The sequence below is a fragment of the Nelumbo nucifera genome, chromosome 2, assembly GCF_055504915.1.
Source record: "Nelumbo nucifera cultivar China Antique chromosome 2, China Antique-T2T, whole genome shotgun sequence".
Classification (NCBI taxonomy): domain Eukaryota; kingdom Viridiplantae; phylum Streptophyta; class Magnoliopsida; order Proteales; family Nelumbonaceae; genus Nelumbo; species Nelumbo nucifera.
This window is the reverse complement of record NC_142650.1, coordinates 3,766,527-3,784,843: the sequence shown is the minus strand read 5'-3', so window position 1 is coordinate 3,784,843 and position 18,317 is coordinate 3,766,527. Positions and strand designations below refer to the sequence as shown.

Here is an 18,317-nt window from a genome sequence, read left to right as displayed (position 1 = left end):
AAGGACTGTTCTCGGTTAAATCCTTTTATCTTTCTTTGATGGGTGGAATCAGATCAATCTTTTCCGGCTAAGGCCTTTTGGAGCACAGAAGCTCCATCAAAGATATATATATATATATATATATATATATATATATATATTTTGTGTGGGTCGCAGCTTGGGAGAAATGCTTGACCAAGGAGATGCTTACAAGAAGGGAGTGGCCTACCACCAGATGCACCTTGGTACTTCCATCTGCCAATCCAGGCTACTGGAGCGAAGGGACCCTCAGGTGAGGAGCACGAGTGCAACGACTTTGAATGGCAAAAGTGGTTTTTGCCTTCTAGCCAGCAGTTGCCGGATTAACCTTACCCGCCTTTATTGAGAAGGAAGAGATCTCTAAATCACCTATTCCTGTTTTGCAAGTTCTCTAACAGGATTTGGCTCCACTTTTATAAGGTGGTTCCAGTGTACTGGTGCTGCCCAGATTGGGTGAAGAGTCTCCTGGCAGGTTGGCAAGTGGTATGACCAAGAGATGAAGAAAGTGTTGGGCGACAGTGCCTCTTGCAGTCTTATGGGCTATTTGGCAGGAGAGGAATGACAGGATTTTTGAACATAAAGATAACCCTGACGAGGTCATTAATACTTCGATAGAAATGCTAAAGAACTAGATTTCCACCCTAAATACCTTTAGAGGGGAGGAATTTACTTCATCGTTACAACTTAATATAAATATATCTTTTAGGGTGTTGACTGACACAAGGTGTCACACCCACCATTAGGCTGTTCTCTCTCTGTCTGTCTCTCTCTTTCTTTTCTGATTTTCAAGCTGACTCTGACATGGTATCAGAGCAGGTCACGACCTGAACTTCACTCAACACCTTGGCTACCTCTGATTCAAGAACTCCCTAATAGTATTTGGAAGTTCTTGAGTATCTTCTTTACTTCTCTTCCTGGATCGGCTATAGATCTGAACTTTACAGTTCTGTTTTCTGGACTGCTGCGCCACTGGGTTCAATCTATTTTTCATATCTCCCTATAGAGACATCGGATCAGCCTGGAACTTTAGATCTGGTGTTGCCTAGAACAGATCTATTGAACTTCTTTGGTTTGGTTTGGATTGGTTTTGTCTTTGAGGGGTTTTGATCCACTTTTCAGTTCAGCAGAAATCTACAATTGCCATTTTTGGGCATCAGCCGAAAGGTATTCTTCTTTTCTTCTCTGGTTTGAAATTCTTTGTTTATGGAAGTGTGTGTTGTTGCCTTTTGTCATTCAATGGTATCAGAGAGGATGGATGTTCTTCCTATTAAGTTCAACGGTACGAACTACGCACTATGGAAGTTCAATTTTTAGTTCCATGTCAAAGCTAAGGGTCTTCGGGGGTACCTAGATGGATTTGTGTCTAAACCTGATGACTCTGACATTAAGGGAATTAATCAGTGGAAGATCGACAACGCAAAAATTGCATCATGGATTCTAGTCTCAGTCGAAACTGATATTGCTATCCCTATGAGAGGGTACAGGACAGCCTATGAGATGTATCAATACCTTGAGAAAGTTTATTAACAGCCGAATACCTCTAGACAGTATCAGATAGAGGTTGACATTTTTTCTTACTATCAGGGAGATAGAAAGGTCCAAGAGTACTATGCCGGGTTCATTAACCTTTGGACAGAATATGAGTTAGTTCACATGGGAGATAATTCTTCAGACTATTGTGTTAAATACATGAAGGAACACTTCGACAGGAGAAAAACTATGCACTTCCTAATGCACCTAAGACCAGAATTTGAAGTTGCCCGATATAATATCCTAAACCGAGGAACACTTCTGACTTAGATACTATTCTTGGGGAGATTTTGAGGGCAGAAACCAGATTGACTACTCAGACTGCACTGGATGGAAGGAAGGATATTTCGAGGAAGAAGAGATTAAGAAAGCTGTCTTTATAATGGATAGATCCAAGGCTCCGGGTCCAGATGGCTTTACAATGGGTTTTTATCAAGACTGTTGGGAGGTGTTGAAAGAGGATCTAGCTGAAGTCTTTAAGGAATTTGCAGACAATCATACTATAAGCCCTGGAATTAATGCCACCTTTTTGGCCTTGATACCTAAGAAGAATGATGCCAACCACCAAAAGATTATAGGCCTATTAGTTTGGTGACAAGCATCTATAAAATTCTGGCTAAAGTGCTCTCATTAAGAATCAAAACAGTCCTCCCTACCATCATTAGTGAAACCCAGGGGGCTTTCATTCAAGGGCGACAAATAACAGATCAGATCTTAATTGCGAATGAGTGTGTGGAGGAAATGAAAAGGTCTAGTAAGAGAGGATTCATTTGTAAATTGGATCTTGAAAAGGCCTATGATTTGGTGGACTGAAAGTTTCTATTGGAGGTTATGCAAAACTGTGGACTTGGGGACAAGTGGTGTAGTTGGATCTTTGGGTGTATCAGTACTTGTCACTACTCTATTCTGGTAAATGGTACGGTGAGAGACTTTTTTCCAGCTTGCAGGGGTGTCAGGCAAGGGGATCCACTTTCACCCTTCCTTTTTACCTTAGTAGCTGATGTGATTAGTAGGATCATTACTAAGGCTGACAGCGAAGATGCCATTAGGGGTTGGAGAATAGGGAGACACCAAGTCCCCGTCACCCACCTTCAGTTTGCAGATGACCTAATGATTTTTTGTGAAGGAGGTATTAGTGAAAAGGTAGCAAACCTAAAGGAGATAATAAAAGGATTTGAAAGTGTCTCTAATTTGAGAATAAATCTGGAAAAGAGCTGCATAGCGGGTATAAATTTAGAGGTAGGGGAGGTCGAGGCTATTGCGGAGTGTCTTGAGCGTTCCACCTCTGCTTGGCCTATGTCATATTTAGGGCTTCCTTTAGGGGCAAATCCTAGGGAGAGTAGATTTTGGACCCTAGTGATAGAAAAGTTTGAGAAGAGATTAGCCTCATGGAAGAGGAACTATATCTCTTTAGGAGGGAGAATTACCCTAATAAGAGCTACCTTGGCTAACTTACCTACCTATTATTTGTTTGTCTTTAGGATACCAGTTAGGGAAGTCAGGAAACTGGAGAAGTTGATGAGAGACTTCTTATGGGAGCCGGGACAAGAAAAAAAGGATCACTTGGTTAATTGGGAAATTGTGTGCAGAAGTAAAGAAGAGGGGGGGCTTGGGAATTGGGAGGGTAATTAGAAAGAATCAAGCTCTGTTAGGGAAATGGTTGTGGAGATGGCCTTTGGAAAGAGAGAGATTGTGGCATGAGGTGGTGGGAAGCATTCATGGGAGGTCAGAGAACGGATGGGATGCTGGTGTATCGAGGCAAGCTAACCTAGCAGCATCGTGGAAGGCTATTCACAACACCCTTCCTCAATTCCTCAATTTTATCAGGTATGAAGTTTGTTCTGGCAACTCTGTTCTTTTTTGGGAGGATATTTGGGTAGGAGACTCACCGTTAAAGGACTTGTTCCCTTCGCTTTTTTCTATTTCTTTGTACAAAAAAGAGGTGGTCTCAAAATTTGTTTCACCTTTGGGAACACCCTTAGATCCTACTTGGGATTTTGGGTTTCGTAGAGGACTTAGGGATGCTGAAATTGAGTCTCTTTCTATTTTGCTTGGTTGTCTTAATCAGGTTTGTTTGGATCCCTCCAAGCCAGATAAGAGAGTTTGGACTCCTAGACCCATTGGAACCTTCTCTTGTGCTTCTTTCTTCAAGTCCATCTCTCAACTTTCTTCTCACCAACCCTTTCTGTCTAAAGAAATTTGGTGCAGGCCAGTCCCCCCAAAAATTATGGCTTTTTGTTGGGAAGTATTCCATGGGAAAGTAAACACTTTAGACAACCTACAAAAGAGAAGACCTTTTCTCTGTATTTCTCCTAATTGGTGTATCTTCTGTAGAGCTCACGGTGAGGATTGTTACCATCTACTAGTATCTTGTCCCTTTTCTGCAGACCTTTGGGCTTGGCTACTTTCGTTGTTTGGGGGTAGTTGGAGTCTACTAGCAGAAGTTCACATGCTCTTCAACCATTCTACCTTTTATTGGCCTACAAAAATAGGGAGAATTATGTGGAGATGTGCTCGTGCTGCTTTGACTTGGACTCTTTGGGAAGAAAGGAATCTCAGAATTTTTCAAGACAAGGAAAGGAACAACCAAGATTTGAAAGACTGTGTGTTAAACAGGGCAATACATTGGCTGAAAACCTTGGAAATCTTCCATCAATTCTCCTTTAATGACCTTTGGAGAAATTGGTCAGTAGTAGCAAGGTGCTCATCTTTAAAGGACAAATCAATTACAAGCTGGTCTCCTCCACCCGAAGGCTCAATAAAATTGAACTTTGATGGAAGCAGCATGGGTAATCCGGGATTATCCGGAGTGGGGGGTGCTTTGAGAAATGAGAAGGGAGAGATTTTGTTGCTCTACTCAGTTCCCTTGGGAATTGGGAACTCCATCAGGGCAGAACTCTTAGCTGCTATACAAGGGGTGCAATTTGCAAACCAGCTGGGGGTACAACACCTAATAATCGAGGGGGATTCCAAAGTGGTGGTGGGTTGGTTAAAAAATTATGAAGAGGCTATGTGGCGATACAAGAATGAAATGAAGAAATTTAGTTGGTTGACAAGGAATATGTTGGTCACTGTACAGTGGGTGGGGAGATCAGCAAATACTTTGTCAGATGTGTTAGCTAAGCAAGGGGTAAATAGGGAAGAATTATTTTGGGCTCAGTTGTGATTATTGTTTTTCTTTCCTAGCTTACTTGTAAGACTCAAGGAGGGGCTGCAGCTCGTGCCTCTCGTTGGGATGATGTATGAACTCACTCTAAAGTTGCTTCTGAATCAATAAACTTATTATTATTCATAAAAAAAAAAGGATTCCAACATTGATGTTGTCTTCTTGGCAACTAAACCAAAGGGGAAGAAGGATTTCTCTAAGATACGGTGTTATGAATGCAAGGACGGGCATGTTGTCTCCCATTTTAAGAAGACACACATGCACCTTTTGCAAGCAGGTCGGCCACATCATCACTAAATGTCCTACCCGGCTACAGAAAGGTAGTGGTCCAAATCAAAAGAAAGGGAACTACAAGGCCTATTAGACTGATGTAGATGGTTCAAATGCTTCCTCCTCTATCACTTCTATAGCTGGCCAAAACGACACCTCCAACAATATGTTTGAAGAAAGGAATCGACAGCTCATGTCCTCGGTCATCTCCTCAGTGTTTTCTACTATCAGTCTGTCTGGTAAGTCACCGACCTATTGCCCTTCACCGAACCACCTCTGGTATATAGACTCAGGAGCCTCTAACCACATGACAGGGGCTACTCTTGGTCAGTATCCCAAACCCCATCTTCCCAATAGACATTACTGCAAACGGTGAGAACTTGACATACTTGGTTGTGATGATTTGTATTTATCTACCTCTAAATCATCTTCGTTTCATTTATCCAAAACTCTATTTGTACCTAAACTCACCATCTGTTTGATTTTTGTTGGCCAACTTGTAGAGGAAGGTAATAATGTCTCATTTACTTTTGATGATTGCTTGATACAGGACCGACAAACTGGGGAGGTGAAGGGGAAGGGGCATAGACTGGGAAGACTCTTTGCCTTGGAGTTTGAGAAGAATAAGACTAATTCTGCTTCTACTTCTTGTTTGCCTTCTACTACTTCTAGTTCTAGATCTTTTAATTATAATAGTGATTGGCATTTGTGGCATAGACGCCTTGGCCATCATTTTTCTAAGAAACTTGATCAGTTATTTGCTTCTGGTAGTTTACCTATTTCTGATGTTTCTTTTAAGAATGTGAATAATGATTGCATTACTTGTGGTTTATGTAAGAGTCATATTTTACCCTTTCCTTCTTGTTCTGAGCATGCAACCGTTCCCTTTCATTTAATACATAGTGATGTCTGGTCGTCTTCAGTTGTTTCACGGCTGGGATATAAGTACTTTGTAACCTTCATTGATGACTGCACTCATTCTACTTGGGCTTATTTTATTTGAAAGAAATCTAAAGTGTACATTGTTTTTAAACACTTTCACACCTATGTAATTACCTAATTTGATGCTCGAATCTGTGTGCTAAGATAGGATTCAGGGGGAGAGTATATTGATGGGGATTTCCAGAACTACCTGAAACAACATGGAATTCAACCCCAAAAATCTTGTCCGAGCACCCCACAACAAAACGGGGTAGCAGAAAGGAAGAATGGGCATTCTTGAGTGTAGTTAGAACCCTTTTATAGGATTCCCATGTACCCTCTTGGTTTTGGGTGGAGGCGGTCAGCACTGCTGTGTATCTCATAAATCATCTTCCGTCATCTGTTTTGAATAACTCCTCTCATTTTCAATCTCTTTTTCACAAACCCCCAGACCTATCCATGCTCAAGGTTTTTGGTTGTGCTTCTTTTGTCCACCTTCCACCCCATGAATGCACAAAGTTAACTACACAAGCAGCTTTGTGTGCCTTCATGGGATACAGTTTTGAACATAAGGGGTTCCTTTGCTATGATCCCTTGGTTCGTCGCCTTCGAATCTCTCGTAATGTAGTCTTTCTTGAAAGTGTGTCCTTTTTTGAACATATTGTGAAATTCCCAGCTCCTTCTATTTCCTTGTTGCCCAGTTTTGATTCTGTAGGCACCTCAGATATTCCATTGTCACCTCCGCAGTAGCTTCAAACATACTTCAAGAAGCAACGGCCTTCTTCAGTCTCCATCCCCCCCCTCTGCTCCGCCTCCAGTTGCTAATCTGGTCACTCCAGCTCCCTCAGTAAGGGGTCGTTTGATTGCACTTTCTAGAGGTCTGAATCTGAAAATGCTGCTTTTCAGACCTCACCCCTTGTTTGGTTTTACCTCTTAAACATGGTTTGAATCTTATATTCAGATCTGAAAATAATAGACCTTGGGCCAGCTCTTAACGCGCTCAGACACGTTTTAGAGCCGGTGCAAGGTCGAATCTACCCTTTTATTTTTTTAGAAATGATGTGTGCTACCCTTGATTACCCCCAAATCCAAAAAACCTAATCATTTCGCAAGGAGGAAGAACGCCTCTCTCGCTCTCGCTCTCGCTCAAGGAGGAAGAACGCCTCTCTCTCTCTCTCTCTCTCCTGTGTTCCCACCACCACCACTGCAACTTGCAGCGGCGGCTCCCTCTCTCCACTGTCTTCTCTCTCGCTCCCTCTCTCTCTCCCTTATGTTCCCACCATCGCCACCGCCGCTGCAACTTGCAGTGGTGGGTCTCTCTCTTCCCCTCTCTCTCCCCTATCTTCTCTTTCACTCTCTCTCTCTCTCCCTCCCCTATGTTCCCGCCACCGCCACTGCCGTTGCAACTTGCAGCAGTGACTCTCTCTCCCCCTGTCTTCTCTCTCTCTCTCTCCTGTGTTTTCACCACCACTATTCAGTGAGTAAAAATATTTAATTATAAATTATTTTTATTAATTATTAATTATTTTAATAATTTTTATTAAATTTACTTGTGTTATTTATTAATTATTTTTATTAACTAGTAATTTTTAATTATTTCATTAAATTTTTAAAATTATTTTAATTTTATTTGTGTAAATTATTAATTATTTTAATATTTTTATAGTCATTAATTATTTTTTAAAATTTAATCATTTCATTTATTAATTAGTGTTATAATTCGGTTCTGCCTTAGAGTTCTGTCTGTCTGAGATCAGTTATGTAGAAGGAGAAAGGTGGAAGAAAGAGAGAAAGAGAGAAGAGAGAAATTCTGGTTCGAACTGGAAGACTCAACATAACATCTCCCAGTCGGCCAGGTAGTATTTATATTATTAAAAATATCTGAAAAGACCTATGTGCCCTTACTTAGGTTAGGAGCACTGGTTCCAACACAACATTACAAATCAGCAACATTAATCTAGGTATAAAGACAGAAATACCCCTACGCTAACACTCCCCCTCAAGCTGGTGAGTATATATCATATACTCCCAGCTTGTTACATATGTAGTCCACTCTTCCCCGACTCAAGCCTTTTGTAAATAAGTCAGCCCACTGATTTCCTGTATTAACATGTGTAGTGTCTAGCTCTCCATTCAGCACCTTCTCCCTCACAAAGTGACAGTCAACCTCATGTGCTTGGTTCTTTCATGAAACACTGGATTAGAGGAAATATGAACTGCAGCCTGATTATCACAATAGAGCTTCATGGGAGTGTTAATGCTGTACCCTACTTCCTGTAGAAGGTTCCTTAGCCACACTAATTCACAAGCGGTGTGCGCCATAGCCCTATATTCTGCTTCTGCACTGCTTCTTGCCACAACCGTCTGCTTCTTACCTTTCCATGTCACCAGGTTACCTCCCAGAAACGTGCAATAGCCTGTAGTAGACCGCCTATCAGACATAGAACCGGCCCAGTCAGCATCAGAATACCCTTCTATTTCAAGTTTTCCGCCACTCTTGTATATCAGACCACGACCCGGAGCCCCTTTTAGATACTTCACAATTCTCAGAACTGCATTCCAATGAGGAATCAGAGGTTTTTGCATGAACTGACTTACCACACTAACCGCAAATGAGATGTTTGGTCTAGTAATGGTTAGGTAGTTCAGTTTGCCCACAAGTCATCGGTATCTGCCAGGGTCTTCAAACACTTCACCCATATCACTGCTTAGCTTGGTATTTGTGTCCATGGGTGTTTCAGCTGGTTTGGCACCCAACAAGCCTGTTTCTTCCAGCAAATCAAGCACATATTTTCTCTGGCACAGGTTAATACCATACTTGGATCTTGCTACCTCTATCCCCAAGAAGTATTTCAGCTTACCCAGATCCTTTGTCTGAAAGTGATCCTGCAGATAAGTCTTCAGCCTATCAATACCAATGTTATCATTCCCAGTAATAACAATATCATCTACATACACCACCAACAGTATTTTTCCTCCCGGAGAATCATGACTAAATATAGAATGGTCAACTTTGCACTGTTTCATACCAAACTTCTTTACCACCTCACTGAACCTACCAAACCATGCTCGAGGAGACTGTTTAAGCCCATATATAGCCTTCCTTAGTCTGCACACCTTACCATCCTCCCCCTGAGCAACAAACCCTGGAGGTTGCTCCATGTAGACCTCATCGAGTAAGTCACCATGCAAAAAGGCATTCTTGATATCAAGCTGATATAGTGGCCACTCATACATGGCTGCAAGAGAGATCACAACACGAACTGACCCTATCTTAGCAACCGGTGAGGTCTCTGTGTAGTCAATACCATAGGTTTGGGAGTACCCTTTTGCAACCAATCGCACTTTCAGGCGTTCAACACTACCATCAGGTAGATACTTAACTGTATAAACCCATTTACAACCAACAGCTTGCTTCCCAGGAGGAAGAGCAGTGAGGTCCCAAGTATGATTATGATGAAGGGCTGAGAGTTCTTCTTCCATGGCTCGACACCACCCTGGAGAGGCAAGGGCTTCTTGGACATCTTTAGGGACAACAACTGATGATAACAGGGTGACAAACTAGCGATGGGAAGCGGAAAGGTGAGTAAGAGAAACATAATTAGAAATGGGATGAAGAGTGCAAGTACGTTTACCTTTCCGCAAAGCAATGAGTAGATCAAGCTTAGATGCTAAGTGCGGGTCTGGTGTCGGATCTGTTGACGGAGATGTAGCCGAAGTAGTCGCATGGGCGATGTGTATACACATGACGGATAGGTGGGCGTTCAACAGGTGGTGGCACCGGAGGCAAGGGTTTGGTCACGGCTGGAACAAAGGAAGGAGGGTCGACAACGGGAAGTGGAAGAGGAGGAGGTGATGAGGAGGAAGAAGAATCACCAGACCCCAAAAAGAACGGAATAGACTCAAAGAAGCTGACATCAGCACACACAAAGGACCGTCAAGAACCAGGATGGTAACACCTATACCCTTTCTGGGTCCGAGAATAGCCAAGGAAGATGCACTTGAGAGAACGGGCATCGAACTTGTCATTCCCGGGGCCCAGATTATGGACAAAGCAGACACACCCAAAAACTCTCGGTGTAAGAGGAAACTTAGACAAAGTGGGAAACAAGACCTGAAATGGAGAATGACCATCAAGGATGAACGTGGGCATCCGATTAATCAGAAAGCAAGAGGTAAGCACTGCATCACTCCAAAAAGGTTTGGGAACATGCATGTGATGCATGAGGGATCTTGCTGTTTCAAGGAGATGGTGATTCTTTCTCTCAGCCACCCCGTTTTGTTGTGGGGTGTAGGTACACGAGGTCTGATGTATAATGCCATGTTGGTCTAGGTATTCCTGAAATGATGAGGATAAATATTCGCGGCCATTATCAGAACGGAAAACTTTGATGTGGGTACCAAATTGGTTACGAATCTCAGCATCAAATTTCTGAAAAATGGTAAACAATTCACTTCTTTCTTTCATTAAATAGAGCCATGTCATCCTTGAAAAATCATCCACAAAAATGACAAAATATCTGTATCCATTATATGACATCACTTTATAAGGACCCCAAACATCTGAATGAACTAAAGAAAAAGGACTCGACACACGGTTATCAACCCTAGAACTAAAGGGAACACGATGGTGTTTCCCAAACTGACACGACTCACAATCCAAAACAGGAAGCTGACTCAAGGACGGAACCAAGGACTTCAAGACTTTTAGCGACGGATGACCAAATCGACAGTGCCACTGGAGAGGAGAAAGAGACGACTGGAGAGCTGTTGAAGTTCTACCGCCACCACCGTCAAGATAATACAGTCCACCTGCTTCATGCCCTCCACCAATCTTCATCCCCGTCTTGAGATCCTGAAAAACACACATAGAAGGATAAAAGGTAAATGGAGCAGTTAAGTGATTTGGTCAGCTTACTAACAGACATAAGGTTAAAAGGCAATTTAGGAACATACAGAACTGAGGAGAGGGATACAGGATCTAGGTCAACATTACCAACACCACAAATTGAGGATGTGGAACCATTAGCAAGGGTGACAAATTGTGATGTTGAGCAATGAGATAAGGAGGAAAACACACCTGGAGTTCCAGTCATGTGATCGGAGGCTCCAGAGTCAATGATCCGGGGATTGGGTGTGGATGCCAGACAAGCCATACCTGAGTGAGCGAAAGTCGCTGTGTTCTGCTGTGATTGGATAAACCTCTCATATTCATCACGGGGAACACTCACCATCTCCTTCACGGGACCATCTTTGGATGTAGGAGGCATCGGATCAGATGAATGATTATCCTGTCTAAAGCTGGAACTTGAGTCACCGGTCGTGGCATGATTGGCCCAGGTTGAGGGAGGACCATGTAGATCATAACAATAGTTGATGGTATGTCCATCCATACCACAATGAGTGCACTTCCTCGGGCCTGAGCCACGTCCTCTACCACGGGCTCCCCCTGAATCTCTGCCCCCAGTACGACCACCACCACGATTATGAGTAGACCCACCATTGCCACTTCGTCCATAAGCAGAACCACTACCACCACCACGGCCAGACTGAGCTCCCCTAGCTCCACCTCTAACACCACGGCCTCTCGATACAACAAAGGCAGATCTATCTGAGATATTAGAGTTCTCAGTAGATCCGATAGAAATCCTCCGGAGTCGAGCAAATACCTCTTCTAAGGAGGGAAGAGCTGATCCTCCTAATATCTGAGCCCGTACTGGTTCATATTCAGACTTTAGTCCCACCAAAAATGTAGTCACATCAAGCTGCTCTCTCTGTTGTTGCTGAATCTTGACATTAGAAGTGAGAGGATGATAGACATTCAACTCATTACGTATGTTTCTCATGTTGGCATAGTACTCCTCAAGACTCTGATTGCCCTGTTGCAGGCTAAAGTACTCTTGATACAGCTGATAAACACTGGTTGTATTGTCCTGCCCCGAATACAATTTCTTCGCATGGTCCCACACATCTTTGGCAGTATCAAGAAACATGAAGTTCACACTAATCCTGGGTTCCATACTGTTCCACAACCATATGATGATCTGAGCATTCTCTTTCTCCCAGTCTTCATACTCGTGAGAGTCAGAGGAGGGTTTCTCCTCTCTGATGTGTTTTACCTTCTTCTTTGCCTTCAGAAAGACTTCAACGGATTTAGCCCAAGGCACATAATTCTCTCCATTTAATTTAATGGAGGTCATCTGAACATTCAGGTAGTCTGTAGGCACCATCACACTAGGCTTATAATCACTATTATCTCCCATTATGTTATCACCGATTCTGCACACTTGCTGAATTCTATTATCACTGAGATCTGCACACTACACACCACTAGGTCACACCTGTCACACTGATTGCGACACTTATTGTTATTGGAATGTGTGCTCTTTACACCACAAACCCTAGATCACACCTGTCACACTGATTTCAGCACTTGTTGTTGCTGAAAAGTGTGCTCTTTACACCACAAACCCTACTCCTACAACTACCTGAAATCTCACCACTATATGATCATATCTCTTCCTTCGAAATGCATAAAGAAACCAGCATAAACCCTAGCACATTACTGTCAGAAACCCTAGCATATGGTCTGAAACACACTTCCTATTTAATCCATAACAGATATCATGCACTGAGATCTCTTACCTTATCACTGAAGTAACAACCATACGGGCAGGAAATCAGTCCACACACGACAGCCACTGCACACACAACAGCCACACACGACAGCCACTGCACACACAACAGCCACACACGACAGCCACTGCACACACAGTTCGGCCCTCTATTCTTCCTCTACTAGGAGAGGGCGATCTCAGAAATCACAGCAACCGACCACATACAACCTGACTAGAGGCATAGAAACCTCCAAGGGAAGAGGGCGATCACTCCTTTTCAGCCCTTTCCCTTATCTCCAATCGAATGCAGAAAAGAAAGAGGAAAAACCCTAGATAGTGTGCGCAGAGAATAGAACCCTAGGCAAGCAGAAATCTAGGCAGATTCAAGTTGCTTTGATACCATGTTATAATTCGGTTCTGCCTTAGAGTTCTGTCTGTCTGAGATCAGTTATGTAGAAGGAGAAAGGTGGAAGAAAGAGAGAAAGAGAGAAAGAGAGAAGAGAGAAATTATGGTTCGAACTGGAAGACTCAACATAACATCTCCTAGTCGGCCAAGCAGTATTTATATTATTAAAAATATCTGAAAAGACCTATGTGCCCTTACTTAAGTTAGGAGCACGGGTTCCAACACAACATTACAAATCAGCAACATTAATCTAGGTATAAAGACAGAAATATCCCTACGCTAACAATTAGTAATTATTGATTTATTATTTTTTATTTGTATTGTTTCAATGTTATTTTGAGGTTGAAAATTATTTTTAATGAGATAATGCAAATTGAACTCAACATTTACAAATAGTATGTTCTAGGGGTAAAATAGTAAAATCAGTAAATTTCATATGGTAAAGGGTTGATCCAACACAAACAAACTTATGGATTCAGATCCTCTAAAAAGTAGAAAAGCATCTATGCCTCTTTTCAGATTTCAGACACTTTTAATATCTTTTTAACTTTTCAGATTTATCAAACGCCACCTACATGTACCTAACCTTCCTCCTGAACCCATTTTACGTCATTCCACTAGAATCTCTCGACCACCTAACCACTATGGTTATTCACCAGAACATAACTCCTTTTCTGTTGTTTTATCTACCACAGACATTCCCAGATCTTACCAGCAGGCCGTAGCAGAACCATACTATTAAGATGCCATGGATTCTGAGATTTGAGCCCTTCTTGAGAATGACACCTAGGACCTGGTTCAAGCTCCACTTGAAGCCTCTCTCATAGGAAGTCGATGGGTCTATTCTATGAAACTGAAATCTGATGGGAGCCTAGATAGATATAAAGCCAGACTTGTTGCACAGGGATACAAATGGGAAAACGGGATAGACTATGAGGAGACTTTTGCTCTTGTAGCTAAAATGACTACTGTACATCTTCTGATGGCCTTATCTGTAGCCAAACAATGGACAACCCATCAGATGGATGTCAAGAATGCTTTTCTTCATGGGGAATTAAAAGAGACAGTCTATATGAAGCCCCCTCTAGGATACTGTACAGATTTGCAGTTTGTTTGTCATTTGAAGAAGTCATTTATGGCCTGAAGCAAGCCCTTAGGGCATGGTTTGAAAAGTTCAGATCCGTCATCACTGATGCTGGCTTTAACCAGAGCCCTTCTGATTATTCCTTATTCATCTTAAGGGGGAAGCAGGGAGTAACAATGTTACTCCTCTATGTTAATGATATACTCATTCAAGATGAACTTGGGGCCTTTGACATATTTTTTGGGCCTTGAAGTGAGTAGAAATTCTCGAGGCTACTTTGTTAATCAACAAAAGTATGTGGCTGACCTGGTTAAACTGGCAAATCTTAGTGACTCAAAGATTGTTGACACTCCACTAGAACTGAACCTAAAACTCAGCAAAGATGATGGGTCTCCCCTTGAAGAGCCTACCCTTTATCGTCAGCTAGTGGGCAGTTTAATCTATCTCACCATGACTCGGCCGAAAATATCTTATAAAGTTCAGATAGTAAGTCAGTTTGTGTCTTCTCTGAGACAACCACATTTATCTGCAGTTCATTGGATTGTAAGATATGTGCGAGGCACACTATTATATGGGATATTCTTCTCCTCATCATCTCCCATTCATCTTATGGCCTATGTGGATGCTGATTGGGCTGGATGCCCTGACACCTGATGGTCCACCATTGGCTGGTGTGTCTTCCTAGGCAACTCCCTTATCTCATGGAAGTGCAAGAAACAAGCTATTGTGTCCAAATCTTCTACTGAAGTTGAATACAGGGCTATGTCTTCTGTGTGTAGTGAGATCATATGGCTTCGGGCTCTTCTATTTGAAATACTAAATGAGCCATCATTGTCCGCTCCTCTTTATGCAAACAATATCAGTGCAATAAAAATTGCATCCAACCCCGTCTTCTATGAGCGCACCAAACACATAGAAGTTGATTGTCACTTCATTCGTGATCTCCTTCTTGAGGATACCATATCTCTTCCTCATGTCTCTTCCGGGCTCCAACTAGCAGACTTGTTGACTAAATCAATGACATGGGCTCGGGCATCTATTTCTCATGGGCAAACTGATGCTTATTCCTAGGCATCAGTTTGAGGGGGAGTGTAGAGACAGTGAAATCTAGCCGTAGGGCTACTTTTGTACTTTTACTTTTCTTTGTTGTATATCTGCTCTTTGTATTATCTCTCTCCTGTACATTAAGGGCAGATCTGTCCTTTTACAACTTAATATAAATATATCTTTTAGGGTGTCAATTGACACAAGGTGTCACACCCACCATTCGGTTGTTCTCTGTCTGTCTATCTCTTTCTTTCTTTTCTGACTTTCAAACTGACTTTGACACAGAGGACCATGTATATTTTTTGCTAGTTAATACAATACAATGATACTTCACATTCTGGAAAAAAAAAAGAAAAAAAAGAAATTTTACAAGACATGCCATACTTGTGTAACTGTAACCAACCCTAGAATGAAGTAGGGCTTTGACAGGCTTTGGCACCAAAGAGGGCCTATTTGGTGCAGTCTAAAGATAAACAAGGGTAAAGAGAAAGCTGATAAGGTCAAAGTTGCAATAAGAGATTTCAAGATTTTGTTGCAATTCCAAAGCCACATTTTACACCTTTCCTTGATTTTCTCTACTTGTAGCTACCAAAGGAAGTTCTGCAACCACCCGGCAAAAAATTCTTAGAATTCCAGCTGATACAACAATGGAGCTGCAGAATGGAAAATATAAAAGTTTAAAACAATCAGTGTAAGATTAAAAAGAACAAATTTGGAACAAAAAGGCTGCAAGAAAAACCTTTTTTTTTCAAGGGAAACTTACTTCACAGTTAAAACAACAGAATACATCCCCCCAAATTCTTGCCCAGCTAAATTTCTCCTGCACAATATTAAACAACCAAGATAGAACATTTTGTAACATTTATGCAGATTGGGGGTGAGGAGACGTGCAAGCAAGCACAAATTTTTCACACTGATATTCCAGCATGAGTGATGCTACTTATATCTGCTACCATGCATGCATGAACGATTCCATCATCCAGATACACTATACACTTTTGTTAACATGCTTTCTTTCCGGCAGAAAAAAACTTATTTATTTTGACTATGCATACACAAGCAGAAGTGTGATGCAAACATGAATCCTATTAGCAATAAACACGAGGGAAGTAATTATTTTCCCAAGAAGTTATTGGGAGTATAGTGGTAAGAAAAAAATTGTAGCACCATTAAACTATAGTTCCATTATTTAACTAAAATCCCAAATACCTTCTCTCCCTAACCACTTTTATACAAGATACTTAAAAAATTAGCTGCCTAAAAACAGCTTAAATCTAGGGATAAGGTCTATGGGCAGATTTCTTTTATATGAGGTAAAAATTAGTTTCCATTTCTGACCTCATCGAATCCTTCTTCGATAACTGTTGATCTAAGTTTTGAAAGCAGAATAAAAAAAACAGCTTAAGTCTAGGGATAAGGTCTATGAAAATCTTTTAGGACAAACCAATAACCCCATTGGCCATGCTTCATCGTTCAGCAAATAAGTAGGTAGCAAGTTACTAAAATGCAGAATGGGTCATTCTTAAATTTGGAATTGCTTTCTTCATTTTGCTTTCACTACTTATTTCAGCAGTTATCAAACACCACCTTAGTTAGAAGTTGATGTTATTAAGTCGTAAAAAAACTTGCTTTTAGACAACTGTTCTTATTTAGATCTTTTTGCTTATTAACATTTTTAAGTTATGCAACAATTTGATTTAAGCAAGCAGTCCAATGTAGACTTTTAGTTGGAGCTATTAATTGTCAAAAACATCAATGGAAGCAAAAACCATATTCTTGAAGAAAGAGCGGTTAAAGTAAACAGAGTATGTTAAAAACTTACCCATAGACCATAATAGGTACTAAATCACGACCACACATGACAATAGGATCAAAACAGTCCTGTAAAATGACATCAGAAGGCATACTTAAACAATAGGATAATGTTTTTTATTGAAAGGTACCAATAGGATAACGTTCAAGCATCAACATGTAAACAAGAACAAGTTGAAAACAAGCACATGCATTACATTCAGGTTCAAGCATCCTGGGTTAAGAAGCATGTGACAATGCAGGTTCAAGACTTCGAGTCTGAGAGCAACCACTTTGTGCAAAAACAAAAAAGTTCCAAGAGTTAGGTTCTTGTCCAGTCCACCCCATCCAAGACCCCAAATAGCTGGGAGCCCGGGACCAACATTGGGTAATTGCCTATTTATTTCCACAAGATTCAATAGATGTTCAATCCAATGTCATTAAGGAAGCAGGGTGCCACCTAAGCTGCCTAGGCGTTTTGGCCTGGCAAGGTGAGAGTCAATGCCTAGACTAGGGATGTCAGTGGGTTGGGTTAAGTAATAAACCCTCATTGACTTGACCCCACCAAGATAGGGCCAGGTAAGCTTTAATCTGGCTTTGGGTCGGGGTCATATTGAAGTAGGCGCATGCCAAACCCAGCCTAGGCAACAACATTAAATAAACAATGAAAAATTAAATATGTTCTAATAAAAATACATATATAATTAACATAAGCATAATTTAATTACATGATAACTACAAAAAGTTCATAGATTGCAAGCAACTTTAATTCTTAAGTTTACATGGTACTCAAAAGAGTGGATTAAAGATATGAAAATCCACTTTGTACCAGTAGAGACTTACAAGGAAGATTGCAGCAGCCTTGGAAAGCAATGGGTGATGGTCTGGAGAGGCAACTTTCCCACTTAAAAGTTGCCATTGCACATCATTGCCAGCTTCATCAGTTAGGCCTTTTTCTTCAAGCTTCTTGTTTATTATATGGGAGACTGGTGCTGGAATAATTTCTGCTCCTCTAAGAACCAAATTCTGTAATGCAGAATGGATCCTACTACAGTCCTCACAACAAAACCATTTGCCCTTGGGTAGCTCCTGTGATAAAGAAAGTAGTAAAATGAATATCCTGGTAGCCAACTGGTGAATATTGTAGGAAGTTTCAGGACTTCTAGATCACATAATCCACAATTTCGTAGACAACCAACATGGAACTCCTTCTCACACTGAAAAGGAAGAGAATGTCCCAATGATAAGAAAAAACATAAAGAAAAAAAAAATAGTAGTAAGAAGTAAGAAATGGGAGACAACATACTTGGTCACAGAGTATAACAGTCCGCTCATCAAATTTTGACACACAGAAATCATGGGCCCTAAATTAGAAAATACCAAAGAAAGTAGATCAATTAGCCAATGTAGATATTAGGACTTCTTTACAAAAATAGTTTTTTTTTTTTTAACTAAGACAATTCTTTA

General features: G+C 41.2%; 1 pseudogene across 1 annotated transcript in view; it reads right to left on the bottom strand.

Annotated features, from left to right (window-relative positions):
- LOC104594595 (increased DNA methylation 1-like) overlaps nt 1–18,317 on the bottom strand; it is a 38,275-nt pseudogene that overhangs the window by 1,041 nt on the left and 18,917 nt on the right. Inside the window, exons 12-17 of the transcript XR_016082851.1 lie at nt 18,157–18,214; nt 18,011–18,067; nt 17,694–17,939; nt 16,882–16,940; nt 15,823–15,879; nt 15,619–15,712 (exon numbers count right to left, since the gene is read on the bottom strand). The product of XR_016082851.1 is annotated as an increased DNA methylation 1-like (transcript). The remainder of the gene's footprint in view (nt 1–15,618; nt 15,713–15,822; nt 15,880–16,881; nt 16,941–17,693; nt 17,940–18,010; nt 18,068–18,156; nt 18,215–18,317) is intronic.